We start from the raw sequence: 15,812 nt of genomic DNA, 5'->3' as shown, positions 1-15,812 counted from the left end.
TCACACCACTCTGCTATGGATTTTTCTTACCTGTGCTCACTTATTAAAGAACACAGTGTTCTACCTAGTCCACATGACTGTCAATACCAATAGCTAATGAGGTTTTACATTTAAAAATGTATGAAAACACAAAATAAACTTATTGAAATAGGTAGATTTTGAGAATGCGACGGGTATGATGTGCTATCCCCAAACTCACAATCTGGTGGAGAGACAGAGAAGGACAGGCAATTTCCATACAGTATGGTAAGTGGTAGGTAGATATATGAAGCCTGTCCTACATGACAAAGTGATTGAATGAGGGTTCTAATTTTAACAGAGAAAAGAAAAGGTTTACCAAAGAAAAGACAAGTAATTGTGTTGGTATGTTAAGTGGAAGAAGAGAAAGTATGAGAATTATAAATAGAGGGAACAATAGGAACAAAGGTTTTGTAGAACAAAGCAAACCAGTGGATTCGGTACTGTTAAAGTGTAGTGTGCACATAGTTTGAGAGGAGGTGTAGGTGACTAGTGAAGGATGATGCAGACAGGTGAGCATAGAAAAGATCTTGACAGGCTCAGGCAGAGGACCATGAGGAAAGATTAAAAGGATTTTAATAGGTAGTTATAATCAGTTTGGTATTTAGAAAGCTTGAGTCGGGGAATATTTTGGTAATACAAACAGGGTATGTTAATAGCATTAATTGAGATAATGATAGTTAGATGGTCAAAAGTAAGTGGATTCTAAACTATTCAGACCACTGAAGATAGAATTTGGTGATTCCTCGGCTATGGGCTGATATGGGAGAACGAGAGATAAAGGGGGCCATAATGGTGTAGTTTAGGAAATAGGATGAATTGTAATGGTGCCTCTCACTAAGAGGAGATGTTCTGAAGAGACAGGACAGATAATTAATTCAAATTGTATGTTTTGAGTTTGAGATGCCAATGGCTCATTCAAGGAGAAATAGCAAGAGAATATTGAATATATGTGCATTGATGTGAAAATTTGCTGAGAGATCAAGGCCAGATTTTTTTTTCTTTTTCCCTAGAGGAAGTCCCTAAAGCAGGAATAGAATTGAAGCCAAAGTTTCTAATTTCCTGATTACTTAGGATTAGGTAAATGACCATAACCAGGTATGAATCAAATAATAGCATTTAATCTGATTTATATTCTTTCATATTTGCTGCTTTCCTTCCCAGTATGAGTTTGTGTAAGTTTGTTGCTGTATTTTCCCAAGGCTGTGCTCACATGCTTGTTATAAGTTCATTATAGGTATATATTCTTTCAACTCTATTGCATATTGCTCCCTTTAAATATACTGTTCAAAAAGCTATTTGTTGAATAATAAATACACAATAAACAAGTATGACTTTTCTCAGTGTTACCACGCAGTTTCTACTATCAGACTCTCTAATCTTGTTCTGAATATCTTCTAAATATGCTCATTGAATCATTGTTTTTACACAAAGTTGACTTTTTAAATCTCATTACCTTTTAATGGAAATAATATCTTTTGGGGGGGGGCCTCAGCTTTCAACAAATCCCCAGATTCACATTATAAAACCTTTCAATATATTCTCTGCAAACTGTAGCTCAGAAAATTACAATTAATCAATTTACCTTTCATATTACATAGGCGGCATTTTGATGCCGGTAACTGCAGATTAGGGTAGTGGGAAGATTAAGGAACCGAGGAGACCTAGTGTTGAGTGATGACTCTCACTAGTGCCCTTCAGCTGGCTATTAAATGGACAACATTACCTCCTAAAGGTTTACTTTCTAACCAAAATAATAGAAAAACAAACTCTTGACTTTCCATCCTAATAAGGCTATTGTAAAGATTAAAATACAAATACAATTATATTTATGAAAGCACTTGTATTCTACAAGTATAATTAAATATAAAAAAGTGTTATTACAGTGTTGGTTTCGCTTTTGTTTTTGTGAATTTATGATTCGTTAGTTTGATTTGTTTAATGAAGTTGGAAGCCTTTCTCACTATTACATTGACTGTAACTAAATTTATTTTGAAAACATTTTATTTCCCACTCTGCCTACCATTTTCTCTATCTCAGGCAACTTGATTAGGATTTGAGCTATTTTTTTTTCCATTGAGTTTCTTTTACTGACCTGATAGAATTTTTATTTTTATTTTATTTATTTATTTTTTTGCGGTACGCTGGCCTCTCACTGCTGTGGCCTCTCCCGTTCCGGACCGGGGCACGAACCCGTGCCCCCTGCATCGGCAGGCGGACTCTCAACCACTGCGCCACCAGGGAAGCCCCTGGACTGATAGAATTTTGATTGGAGACCAGTCCTTTCCTCCTCCGTTGTAATATGTGAGAGCTTTTGAGATTTCAGAAAGACGTGCCAACGAAATATTTTCAGAAGGCTGAATTAATATTGTAAAGATTCTGAAGAGTTTCGCTTACTTGTAAAAGCATTTCTTTAAATATACATTTTTTTCAGTATTGATTCCTAGTGCCATAGAATCAAATTACTGAGGAGGTAAAACAATGAAGCTAGTAAGTTATATAAGCTAACCTTAGAAAATAAATTGCTACTAGCTTGTAAGCAAAATAATTGTTATATGTTTTTGACTCATAAAATGATGCAAGTTATTTAACTTTAAAATATTCTTCATAGATAAACACTCATTATCACATTTAATAGTTTGTAATATCTTATAATTGTTAGAGTGCCGTGCTGGTTATTGAAAATGCACGGAGCACACGTAGAAATACCGGCATGCCTCTGCTTGCAAAGCTGTTTTCTCAGACACAAACTTCCTTTGTAATTATTCTTTCCGTGCTCATTTCTACAGGTACTGCACGTACAATATATCATGTTAAAGGTCTAGTCATTACCGTGATGCATGAGATTCATTTTACTGGTTAGAAAGGCATGGCTGTTATAGCAATTTTAATCAAATACATAATTTAAGCAAGTATGTAAGAACATTTTTTTCTACACATTAATGTCCTTCCACGATGTTGCTTCTGTGTATTTTAGCTAATAAAACAATCAGAAATGAACAAAAACATGGCAGACTGCTTGATTAGAGGGATAAAATTAATTGGGAAGTACAGTCAAGTTTATATTTTTATATCGCTAAAATGAATATGGAACATATAAAAGGTACAGAGATTGTAGAGTGAACTAAAAAGAGAATCAAGGACTTTTATCCTATTCCAAATACTACCTTAATCTGGGTAGGTGAGCTTTGTATGCCACCAGTCTGAATTTCCTCAGGTCAAAATGAGGAATTAGATTCCCAGATTTCAAAAGCCATTCAGTTAAAAAAATCGTATGTTATGTGTATACGTATATATGTATATATACACACATATATACTTTATGTACATGAATATATATGTTATAGCCTTTTATATAAAATACAGAAAATTATAAGACATATATTATTTCTAAGGCTCATGATGCACCTAGGTACCCCTCTGACATCAGTAAGATTAAGAACAATAGTAGGTACCTACGTCTCAATCATGATATCTAACCACAGCAACATATTTTCTAGTTCCTTTACTTATTTTGCACTAGCAGTGAAAATCTAATGATGCTGATTATAGCAAGCTCATAGAATTACTAAACTCTTGGTGTAAATGGTGAATTACCATCCTGTTTCTTGGTCTTCACGTGGCCGTGTGGACAGTAATTCTATTAAGGTAGTGCCATTTACGGTTGAGGTTACTCTGCAATCTTTTATTGGTGATATCTTTGTTCTAGTCATATATACTATGGTTTGTACCTTGGTCACATGCCTGTTGGAGCTCTTATAGGGATTGTGGTTGCCTAAAAATTCTTTGTGTAGAACACACTGGAATGACTACAAACGGAATGAATTCCTTGATTATCTGTTCAGTCCATTATTACATGTTGAACCGATCAAAGAAAGAAGTGAAGTGTCTTTCTAGGGATTGCATTGAATAATTAATTCTCTGGAAAGGACTCCTTGGTTCCAAAAGCTTACTTTATTACCTAATAATTGTGTGACCGTGGTGGTGTTCTTTAAACTGTCAAGGCTTCATGTGCCCACATGTGAAATGAATATCCCATGTGTCAGCTTTCTAGCATTGCCATAATCAATCACCACAAACCAGTGGCTTAAAAGCATTCACTCACAGCTCTAGAGGCCGTAAGTCTGAAGTCTAGGTGTCAGCAAGGTTGTTTCCTTCTGGAGAGTCTTGTGAGCAGACCTGTTCCATGGCTGTCTTGCCTTTGGCAGTGGATCCATTGCTCTCGGCATCTTTGTAGTCATTCCTTCTTTATTTGAAGGTTAGCACGTGTTTTCAGCCTAGTAACTGTCTCATCCCATTTCCTCACTGTAGAATCCTAGACTGACAACCTGCCTTCATTCTATTCCATCTCTTTCCCTTTCAGTCAAAGTTGGTGGTTTTTCTGCTGTATAACATTCTCAAAAATTTGGGGTCTCCTTTGTATGTTGAGAGGAACTATATCTTGAGAAAGGGGACTGTTCACAAATCCTTCCTAAATAACCCTGTTTGTATTCCTGGCTTCTACTAAGATGGTTGATTGGATCCATGAATCACACACCCAATCTCTTCAAAAAAGGTTACCGAGCCACACCCTTTACCCTATCTCCAGAGCATCCTTTACAACAGTGATTTCCTAATTTTAGCATCCTTTGAAATCTAGATAGGCTAAGTAGCTTCCAAATCAAATGCTGGTTCCTTCTCGCTAGCACTTCCTTCCTCAATTTACGTCTTTCCTTTCACATTTTATCAATACTATAAGCAGTAAGAGAAACAAGGCTTCAGCTTCAGCACTTTCCTTAGAAATCTCTCAGATTAATATCCAATCTCATCACTTATATCCGACCACAGAATACTCAACAGTAGAAAATAATTCTGCTCAATTTTCTGAAACTTTGTAACAAGGATCACCTTTCCTCCAATTTACAATATCATGTTCCTCATTTCATTTCGTTACTCGCCAGAAGCAACTTTAATGGTCATATTTCTACCAACATCCATTCATGACAATCTGTGTTCTCTAAGATGATAGAAACTTTCTCAACAGTGCTCTTCACTTCCTTCTGAGTTCTCACCAGACTAGTCTTTAACATCCATGTTTCTACCAACCGTTTTTCAAGACAAATCATGGCTTTTTTAATGGTGTGTCTCCAAATTCCACCGGCCTCTATCTATTACCCAAAAGCAGTGCCACTTCTGCATTTTTAAATGTTTTAGGTATTGGTTACAGCAGCATCCTACCTTCTGGTAGCAAAATCCATTGATATATTAGTTTCCTAGGGCTTCCATAACAAATTGCCACAAATTCAATGCCTTAAAACAACAGAAATTTGCTTTCTCGATGTCCTAGAAGTCAGAAGTTGAAAATCAAAGAATGTGAAAAAGAATGAATACATGTGTATGTATAACTGAGTCACTTTGTGTACACCTGAATCTAACCCAACATTGTTAATTACCTATACCCCAATATAAAATAAAAAGTTTAAAAAAAAAGAAAATCTATTATTTGCAGGATTGGCAACATTGGTTCGTTCTGGAGGCTCTGAGGTAGAATCTGTTCCATGCTTCTCCCTAGCTTCTGCTGGCTGAGGCAACCCTGACAGTCCTTGGCTTATAGACCCACTGTTGTAATATCACCCTCCATCTTCACATGTTCGTTTTTGTGTCTCTACCGGCCTTCCCCTCTGTGTGTCTCTAGCATCTTCTGTCTCTTATAAGAAAACTCTCACTGGATATAGGGTCTATCCCAATCTAGGATGATCTCAACTTAAGATCCTTATTTTAATTAGATCTCAAAGACACTTTTTCCAAATAAGGTCACCCTCACATATTCTGGAAGATAAGAGTTGGACACAAATTTTAGGGATTCAACCCACTACATACTAGTATTACTTACTTATGTGATAGTTTGAAAATTGATTGAAATATTATAGTATTTGGCATACAATATACCTCAATAAATGGTGTCTGTAATTAGTGTTTATCACTGGTTTCATTTAGTACTATCATAGCCTTATCATAGCCTTATCATAGCTGTCAAAAAAAGTAACAAAAATATTATGAAACCACTACAAAATATAATTCACTTGTGTTATGCAGTAACAAAATGCATGCTGCAAATCATAAATGCTCAGTTTAGAGAGAAAAGATAATTAGTGAAAGATGACTTTTTTATGGTGAGTGAAAATGCTTATAGAAATAAAAAGTAAGTTCCGTAAGCTTTAGTGAGTTGGGGAAAAATATTACTGTGGTGGGGAGCTCTAAGTGTTAGATCTTAGATGGCAAGTACAGATGTGATTATAAGTTTCAAATTATAGCTGTGCTATTGAGTGGACTTCATGCACAGGAGAAAAGTTCCAGTGGTGTCCAGAAAAATGAGAAAAGGATAAAACAGTTGTCTGACATTCTGTCTACTTAGTAGCTTACTTGCCAGATCTCTTAGTTATGATTAGGCTTGACTAGAAATAACGAGGATTACAGATAACAATAGCTTTAGCAAATAGAGCTTTATTTTTTTTCATGGAGGAATTGAGATGTACAGAACTTTAGTGTAGTATGGTCCTTTGGTCCACAGAGCACAAAATTCATTACTTTTATCTTGTCCCACCTTATACAGCCTCTATCCCCAAGGTCGACTCACTCCCCTGTTGACCAACCCACCACAGCCATCTCATTTGCATTCCAGTCATCAAGAGAGAACAGGTCAAAGAAGAAAGGACAAAAGTGGCATGCTAACTATCATTTAGAGAATGTTCCTGGAAGCTGAATATACCTCTACTTACTTCCCAATGGTCAGAACGTTTTTGCACAGCTATTGCCGACTTAAAAAAAAAAAAGCACAACATGAGAGTTGTGAGTTAAGTTTTATTTGGGGGCAAAATGAGGCCTATAGCCCGGGAGACAGCATCTCAGATAGCTCTGAGAAACTGCTGCAAAGAGGGGAGAAGGTCAGTATATATGTGATTTTGGTGAACGGGGAGTACATGCAGTCAAGCAAGTATCATTTGCAGAAGGTTTCTGCTGGTCTCATGAAGGTTACTGCTAGTCATGAGAAGCAGACGTCACCATGAAAGATTTTAGTGTTTTTCTGTATATGAGGAGATATAAGAATTGGGCTCATAAAATCTCCTGAAAATATCTAACTATCTGAAGGCCTGCTCGCTCAGTTTTTCCCAGGGCACAGAGGGCCACATTCCTGTTCTCCACCCTGAGCTCCTTTCAGGGGGTGTGGAAAGTCAACAGCTGCAGCGGCTCATGATTTAACCCTTGTAGAGGTAGATGGCAAGTGCCCATGGAAAGTGCCAATTTGTAGTTGGCACTGTACCAACAAGGCTAAAAATATACTACACAGACAGCAAGATATCTGACAGTCTAATGATACCAAAGGAGGGAAGGAAATACATTGTTTGTTCTAAAAGCTGTCTTAACTACATAATTATGCCATTCATTTTTGTATTGTATACGTTCAGTCTCTTTCCTAGGGGAAAGAAAATATCCTGGTCACAACTGGTTAATTCATTCAACTCAATATTGAAGATTCTATGTGATACATTGTCCTCTTGATCAGATCCAGATATAGCTTTTTGTTGTATTGTGATTTCTGTAAACAATGGCCTCCAGTAATCTTTCAAAACGTACAGTAAAAAAACAACAACAGCAAATTGAATTTAACTTGCCAGGCAAGGAGACATACTGGTGGAAACAATTCAGTAATGGCAAATTAGAGATGCCTAACTGCTAGAAAGGGTGAAAAGTACGTTATGTTATTTCTCCTAGTTATGCTAATGATATTGAAAAGTTGTTCTCTGGTTAGGAAGGAATAAGTCTAGGGATCTGCATACAAATTATTCAAACAAGAGCTGTTATTCATTGGCCAGTCCAATTCCGTTCTGACATAGTGAGGTCAATCAAAGATCATTGTGTTGTTTGGTTTTTTTTGCGGTACGCGGGCCTCTCACTGTTGTGGCCTCTCCCGTTGCGGAGCACAGGCTCCGGACGCACAGGCTCAGCAGCCATGGCTCACAGGCCCAGCCGCTCCGCGGCATGTGGGATCCTCCCGGACTGGGGCAGGAGCCCACGTCCCCTGCATCGGCAGGCGGACTCTCAACCACTGCGCCTCCAGGGAAGCCCTCATTGTGTTTTTAATAGCGTTTGCTGGTTATAATGGTTGTGATAAAACACAGCAGTCAGTTTTAACATTTTCTATTCAAGAGTTGCTCTAGGTAGAAAAATGTACTTTATACCTGTAAATTAAAATTCAAGTTCTATGTCCCTAACACATTCGATATGCAATTATACTGAGATAATGAGTAACCCATTTCACAACCCGCATTCAGGGAAAAAGGAAGAATGGGAAACACAAGGCAGTCATTAGTCGGGGAAGAAATTGAAGCCTCCTTGCACTGGCAGTACAGTTAATTCCTGTTAGACCATCTGTTAGTGGCTGGATTTGTTCTCTGGCATGAGTTACGTTTTCATTTTCCTCTACGTCCTCTGGATCCTTCTTTTGTGGAAGGTTTAGTTTTGTCCATTATACTCTCTGTCCACATGTGAAGTTGGCAGTAAAAGAGGTGTCCGTTTTAGAGGCTGAATGGCTTTAAAGTGACAATTATATTGATGTAGGTTTGTTGGCCTAGAAGGGTTGCAGACTAGGTTTGCGATATTTTTTGTTTTGTTTTATTTTTTGCAATACAATTCTCAAAAACGACAAAAAAATACTTAGAACACTTCTTACACCTTTGCTGTTTGCGATAATCATTTGACCATATGTATATACCTGGTATGTCTGAAACTGTGAAGAGCTTATGTTACCCTATTTGAACCATTAAATAGATAGATAGCAGATATATAGATATAGATATAGAGATTGGAAAATGGGTAAAGAGATTGATAAATACACACACAAACACACACATGTTAGCAGAAACACCAGATACTGATCAGAGTCAAAAGAAACAAAGACTAGGTTAAAAAAAAAAAAAAAGCCTATTTTACTTACTCACAGAATACCTAGTACTGTTGCTGTTTTCCTCATGGGGCTCTGTAATGAGAGGCAAATGTTCCGTGAACATACAGAGTGGTCTGCACCACAGGAGAGGGACTCCAAAATCATGAATCTTGAAGCTTATATAGGTGTAGACACATCTCCTCCTCCCCTCTGAAGTTAAGAGAAAGAGCTTATCTTTTGTTCTGGAATGTAAATAGATCTCCTCCTGGGGGAGAAGGAGAAATTCTCCAACGAGGAATGTAAACCTGGGCTCCCAGAGAGATAAGAAAGGCTTGATTAGCCCTTGAACAGGAACAGGTGTCTCTGGTGAAAGGAGTAAAAAAGGCTCCATATATCTACCACCTGTAGAATGCGAAGAGCAGATGGTACTGGGGGAAAAGAAAAGGAGACGTTCTTTGTCATTATAACATGCAAATTTCTGTTGCTTGGGAGGTCTAGACCAAGCAGAAACACCAAGAAATCCAGAAAGGGTTGCCTTACAACACCAATCACCTTACTAGATAAATTTTTTAAGTCTGAAAACTTACATGATTTGGGTTCTATTCACAACCGCTTCTTTTCTAGTTTTGTGATTGATATCTAGAAATAATTTAAAAGGTGAGGGGTGGAGTGTGGTGTGAAACAGCAATCCAGATCAGATGTTTTACCCAGGCTGGTTTCCGTTGTTTGGCTGAGAAGTCATAGTGGCAGGCACTGGAAAAAGACCTGAGTCACAGCCTGATCTTTTGCTAAGGCTTTACCTTGAGAGCTGGTGCTTAGGTCTGCTTGACTATAAGATGAAGCAGCAGCTGACTTTTCAACCCAGCAATGTGCCGCATTACTGAGCTGCTGTTAATAAATACGTATACGCTGCTTTACAGAACACCTTCCTTAACGTCGTTGTGTTGCTATTATCCCTCTCATCTCTCTTAGCAGCTTTCTCTACATGCTAAGTTATTCTCTTTCTTATCAGACTTTCCTAATAGTGGCAAGAATAGTTAATACACAGTATGTTTTGATTATCTCTGTATTCGTTTGCCAGGGCTGCCATAACGTCATACCACAGCCTCAGTGGCTTAAACAGCAGAATTTTATTTTCTCACAATTCTAGATACTGAAAGTCCAAGATCAAGGTGTCAGCAGGGCTGATTCCTTCTGAGGCATTCTTCCTTCCCTTAGAGATAGCCATCTTCTCTCTGTGTCTTCACATGGTCATCCCTCTCTTTGGGTCTGTCTCCTAATCTCCTATTAGAAGGACCAAGTCATTGGATGCGGTGCTACCCTAATGACCTCATTTTAAATTAATTACCCATTTAAGTACTTTATCTGCAAATACATTTACATTCTTAGGTACTGGATTAGTACTTCAACATGCGAATTTTGGAGAAACATATTTCAGCCCGTAGCAATTTCTTATAACTTCTTATTATACAACCCACATGTACCTGATCTGCCTTATGAGGGAAACAGGGAATTTTTACCATATTTTGCTACTACATTATAAGTCCACGTGAGTCCTTGCCATCTGCTGCTGGACAACTTTCATTAAGCCAATGACACATGATCTGTTACTTCCAGCAACCCAGTTCCAAGTTAAAAAAAAAAACAAAACTGTGTCAGTGGGGTTAGTTTCATATGTGACTGGCAAAGATATCCTTTTAAACTGGTGTAGATATGATACACAAGTCTCACTTAAATGGTCTAAAGTAGGCGGGGCAGGCTTGTAAACTGGCTCAGCACCTTGTTTCCCAAGGGACACCAGGTCCTTTCAATCCTGTTGCTCCTGTACTGGTGGTTCTACTTCTAAGGTTGACATCATGTCTGCCTTGCAACAACTGGGAAAGGATGAGGGGGTGAAAGGAGCTTCGCATTTACTCTTTCAGAGAATACTTGTGGAATTCGCCACATGATAATTCTACTTGTATTCCAGCAGCTATAACTTAGTAACAATGTCACACCCAGCTACAAGGGAGGCAGGGGAATGTTGCCTTTCTTCTCGGTAACGAAATGCCCGATGGAAGAAGAAAAGCATGAATACTGAGTGTTGGGAAGCAACCAGTAGACTCTGATTAACCAATGTTTATATACATGTGGGGAGAAGGGTGAAAAACAATGATTATTTATTTTAATGCCACTGTGACCCAGAGAGAATTTAAGTCAATTAAGAGAGAGGATATGAAGTTGTCTAACAAGACAAAAACTAGTGGAGATATTTTAGGATGTGTGGCAGAAAGTGACAGTGATGGGAGAAACTTTTGATTCAAATAGATTTCCGGAGTTCTCATTGCCTTCTAATGCTGATCTCTCCAGCACATCTCTATGCCCTCATTTTCCTTTTGTATACCAGAAACAATGACCAGGAAAATGTCATTTTTTCTAACATTATTCATATGGTTATTTTGGGGTTCTATTGATATTTTGACACAGATCCTTTGTGAAATATTTCACAAGAAATTTTTTCTAGAGAAAAACAACAGTAAATATCTTAGTTTAAGGAAATCCTACAAAAGGTATAAACTAATCATCATCAGTACAAACCAGCCTCATCTTCTGTGAAGATGAATCCAGGAGGAAGTGGAGGATAGAGATGAAGTAAGGCTAAGAGAGGAGGTAAGAGGTGAGGTCAAAAGTGAGAAAGGAGTCAGGCACTATCTGGAAGACAAACCATATAACCTCACTGCCTCTTCCTTCTTAGTCTCTTTCACTAGCTCATCTTCCTCTGATAATATGTAAAATGCTGGATTATTTCAGGGCTTAACCCTCTCATCTCATTTATTTACACCATTTTTAACAGGGTACCTCAAAGAGTTCCTCTCTTTAAATATTATCCATGTGTTAATGTCTTCTATATTTATTTCTCCAGGATTGGCATCTCCACTGATCTTTAGACCCGAACTGCCTCCATGACCTCTCACTTAAATATGTTTGAAACATATTTAGTATGTCCAAAATAAAAATATTGATTATCAGCTCCAGATAACAAAATATTCTATCTCAGTTGTGTTAGTCCACATGCTCAGAGAAGCAGAAACCAATATGAATTTAAATGTGCAAGGATTTTATTAGAGAGTATTAGTTTCCTGCGGCTGCCATAACAAATTAACACAAACGGTGCTTTAAAAAAAAATTATTCTCTAGCAATTTTGGAAGACAGAAGTCCAAAATCGATGTGTTGGCAAGGCCTTACTGCCTCCAGACACTGCAAATAAAATCCCATTCCTTGCCTCTTCCAGCTCTTGGTGCCCATTGACAACCCTTAGCTTCCTTGGACTATGGTCACATCACTCCAGTCTCTGCCTCAGTGGTCACATTGCCTCCTCCTCTTTTCTATATCTTTTTATCTTTGTCTGGCTCAGAGATTCCTCTTCCTTTGCCTTGTAATGATATTTCCTTTGGATTTAGGTCTACACTAAAAAAGTGTACATATCTTAATTTAAAAGACTTTATTGCTAAAAAAAATACTAACCATCATCTGAGCCTTCATCGAGCAATACTCTTTTTGCAATAGTAACATCAAAGATCACTGACCACAGATCACCATAACAAATGTAATAATAATGAAAAAGTTTGAAATATTGCAAGAATTATCAGTATGTGACACAGAGACACAAAGTGAGCAATAGATAATCCAGCATTATAACTTCTTCTCAAACTCCTTAATATAATTATATCTGCAAAGACCATTTTCCCAGATAAGTTAATATTCACAGTTTCCAGGGTTTAAGATGTGAATTTATCTTTATGGGAGCCACCATATAACCCACTACTGCCTACCTCTGGCTCCTCAAAATTTATGTGCTTCCCACGTGCAAAATAATTCAACATGTCTCAACCTATTACAACATAAGCCCTATGTCCATAATATCATCTACATAGCATGAGCTTAACAATCAAAATATTATCATTTAACTCTTAAATCAGATATGGGTTAGGCTCTGGGAATGATCCATCCTGAGACAAAATCCCTCTCCATTTGTGGAACTGTCAATCTGGAAAATAAGTTATCTGCTTCCAAAATACAGTGAGGGAGCTAGCATAGAATAGACATTCTCATTCCAAAAAAAGACAAACTGCAAGTAATAAAAAGGTCACCATTCCCAAGCAAATTTCAAATCTAGCAAAACAAATTCTATTAGGTTTCAAGGCCTGAGCATAATTATCTGTTACTCACAGCTCTACTGTCTGGATATGTGTCTCCACTGTTTGGGCCTGAGGCTCTACTTGTCTCTGCCTTAGAATCATTCTTCCTTTTCCTTGAAGGATCACACATGTTTGCAGCTGAGTAGCTGTGTATTCGTGTTGCTTGTCTTTAGAATTTTGGAAGTCCAACAGTTTTCTGTAGTATCCTCCTAACAGGCTGCTTCCAGTCCAAGCTGACCTTCTTCCTGCTGATGTAACATTCTCAAGAAACTTGTAGGTCTCTTATTTATGTATGTCACAGTAATCCAGCTCATTAGACAAGAAGGTCCTCCACACATCTTGCTTGGGTAACCCCATCTGTATTCCTGGCTTTCATTAAAATCTTGAATTGATCCATAATTCATAAACTTTCAGTGTAAGGTTGTCCAGCCACACTCTTTGCTCTGTCTCTGTAGCACACTTTCCAACAGTGAATTTTCTAATTTAACATTCTTTGCAATTTGGATAGGCTGAGAACCTCTCAAGTCGCCAATTGCTGGTTGCTTTTTACTTAACTGTTCCTTCCTCAATTTATCTTTCTCTTCTTGCCTTTTAACTACGAGCAGGAAAAAAAGAAAAAAATCAGGATGCACCATAAACACTTCTGTTTGGAAATCTCCTCAGCTAAATCTACAAGCTCATCACTTAAAAATTCTGCTTTCCGTAAAACAGGAAAACACAATTCAGCCAAGTTTCTAGGCACTATATAACAAGGATCTTCTTTCTTAAGTTTCCAATTACATAGTCCTCGTTTTTTTCTGAGCCACCTCCAGAGGTGCATTTAACATTCATAGGTCCATCAATATTCTATTTCTGACAATATATTTATCCTCTAAGGAATTAAACACTTCCTCTATCATGTTTCTTATTTCCATCTAAGCCTTCGCCAGAATTGACTTTAGCACCAACAATCTCTTCAAAAGCAATCCAGACATTTTCTATTATGCTTCTCCAAATTCTTCCAGCCTTTTATCATTACCCAAGTCCAAAACCACATCCACATTTTTAGGTATCTGTTACAGCAATACCCCACTTCCTGTTAACCAAAATCTGCGTCAGTTTCCAGTGGCTATTATAGAAGAACTACCATAACAAATTGGTGGCTTAAAACCAAAAAAATTAATTTTCTTACAGTTTTGGAGGGCAAAAGTCTTAAAACAATGTGTCAGCAGGGCCTCATTCTCTGGTAGACTAGTAGAGTTTCCACACTCCGCCTCTTCCAGTGTCTGTTGACCATGAGGACTTCTGGCTTCTTTAACTTATGGCCACATCACTCCAGTCTTGCCTTTTTTGTTACCATAACCTCATCTTCTCTGTCTTCTCTTTGGTCTGTCTCAGATTGCCCTCTATGTTTCTGTTGTAAGGACACATTGTTGGATTTTGGACTTATATAATCTAGGATAATCTCCTTACTTCAAGATTCTTAACTTCGTTAAATCTGCAAAGTCCTTTTTTTTTTTTCCCCTAATAAGGTGACATTCATAGGTTCCAGGGATTAGGATGTGGAGAGATCATGTTGAGGGCCATCATTCAACCCACTATCTATAGGAAATACCTGTGTTAGAGCAAATGGCGAGCCTGCCTGCAGGTGATTGTGAAAGTAATCTGACTGCAGTGAAAATTTCTGCCTAGTGATGGACAGAGGTTGAGAAGTTTGTGTGGAAGTGTTATAAACTGCAGACCAGTATTAAAAAGGTTTTCCAAAGCAATCTCTCTGCCACACTCAGTTTGTCTCTGTCAAATTGCTGTCCAAGTTTATATCAGCCTCACCTCTCATCTAGACTACTGCAGCTAGCTCTTCTTCTAGCTTTCCTGTTGTACTTTTAATCAATTCCAATTGTTTTTCTCCTTTACTCAACAAAGACCTGAATGAGATGAACTAGGTACCTTTCTGATCTCACTACTGGAGTTGTAAAGGGACAAATAAATAATGTTTGTTTATTTATTTAACAACAGTGCTCACTAGTGTCAGATATAGCTAATCACTTTAAAAATATTAGTAGGTTTAAGTTAGTCTTCAAAAAACATTATATTCATTTTCCAGATGAGTAAAGTGAGACTGATTTTTAGTGTCTTGTCCATTACAAAGCTAGTAATGGTGCAAAAGCAGCTGAGAGATAGATTCAGGGATAAAACAGGTGGAGATCAAATATCAGCTTTATTGATTACTGATAAAAGCTTGGAGGATGAAGTGTAAGTATATGATTTCCTAATATTCGCATTAGAGTAAAATGAACCAATATAATTTCAGACTTCTCAGTAGATGAGAAGGCACCCTCTTTTCAGGCAGGTTGATTACGAGAGAATAAAACACAGAGGAGTTAGTCATTCATGTTCAGGTTCTTCCCCAAAACATCTGATGAGTCTTTCTTACTTTCCTGGACCAGACTAAATGAAGTAGGACAAGAGGCCTGAAATGATACCCAAATAGATACCTCTTCACCTGGAATCATGAGGAGAGAACAAGTGTTTCCATCTGACCCTCCCCAAGCTTGTTCAGTTCAGTCCTTTACCTCTTTGGTGCCTTTAATTGTTGCTGAATTCTCAAGTTATAAGATTATATTCCTCAAATTGTTGGTCACCATAGTATTTATTTCAAAAAAGGGTTGCTGATTAATAAAAAGTGATTCTGTTGTCAATTTTAAAGCAATAC

The sequence above is a fragment of the Stenella coeruleoalba genome (assembly GCF_951394435.1).
Source record: "Stenella coeruleoalba genome assembly, chromosome: 3".
In the NCBI taxonomy this organism is placed as follows: Eukaryota; Metazoa; Chordata; class Mammalia; order Artiodactyla; family Delphinidae; genus Stenella; species Stenella coeruleoalba.
The sequence above is the reverse complement of the archived record's forward strand: the minus strand, read 5'-3'. Positions refer to the sequence as shown.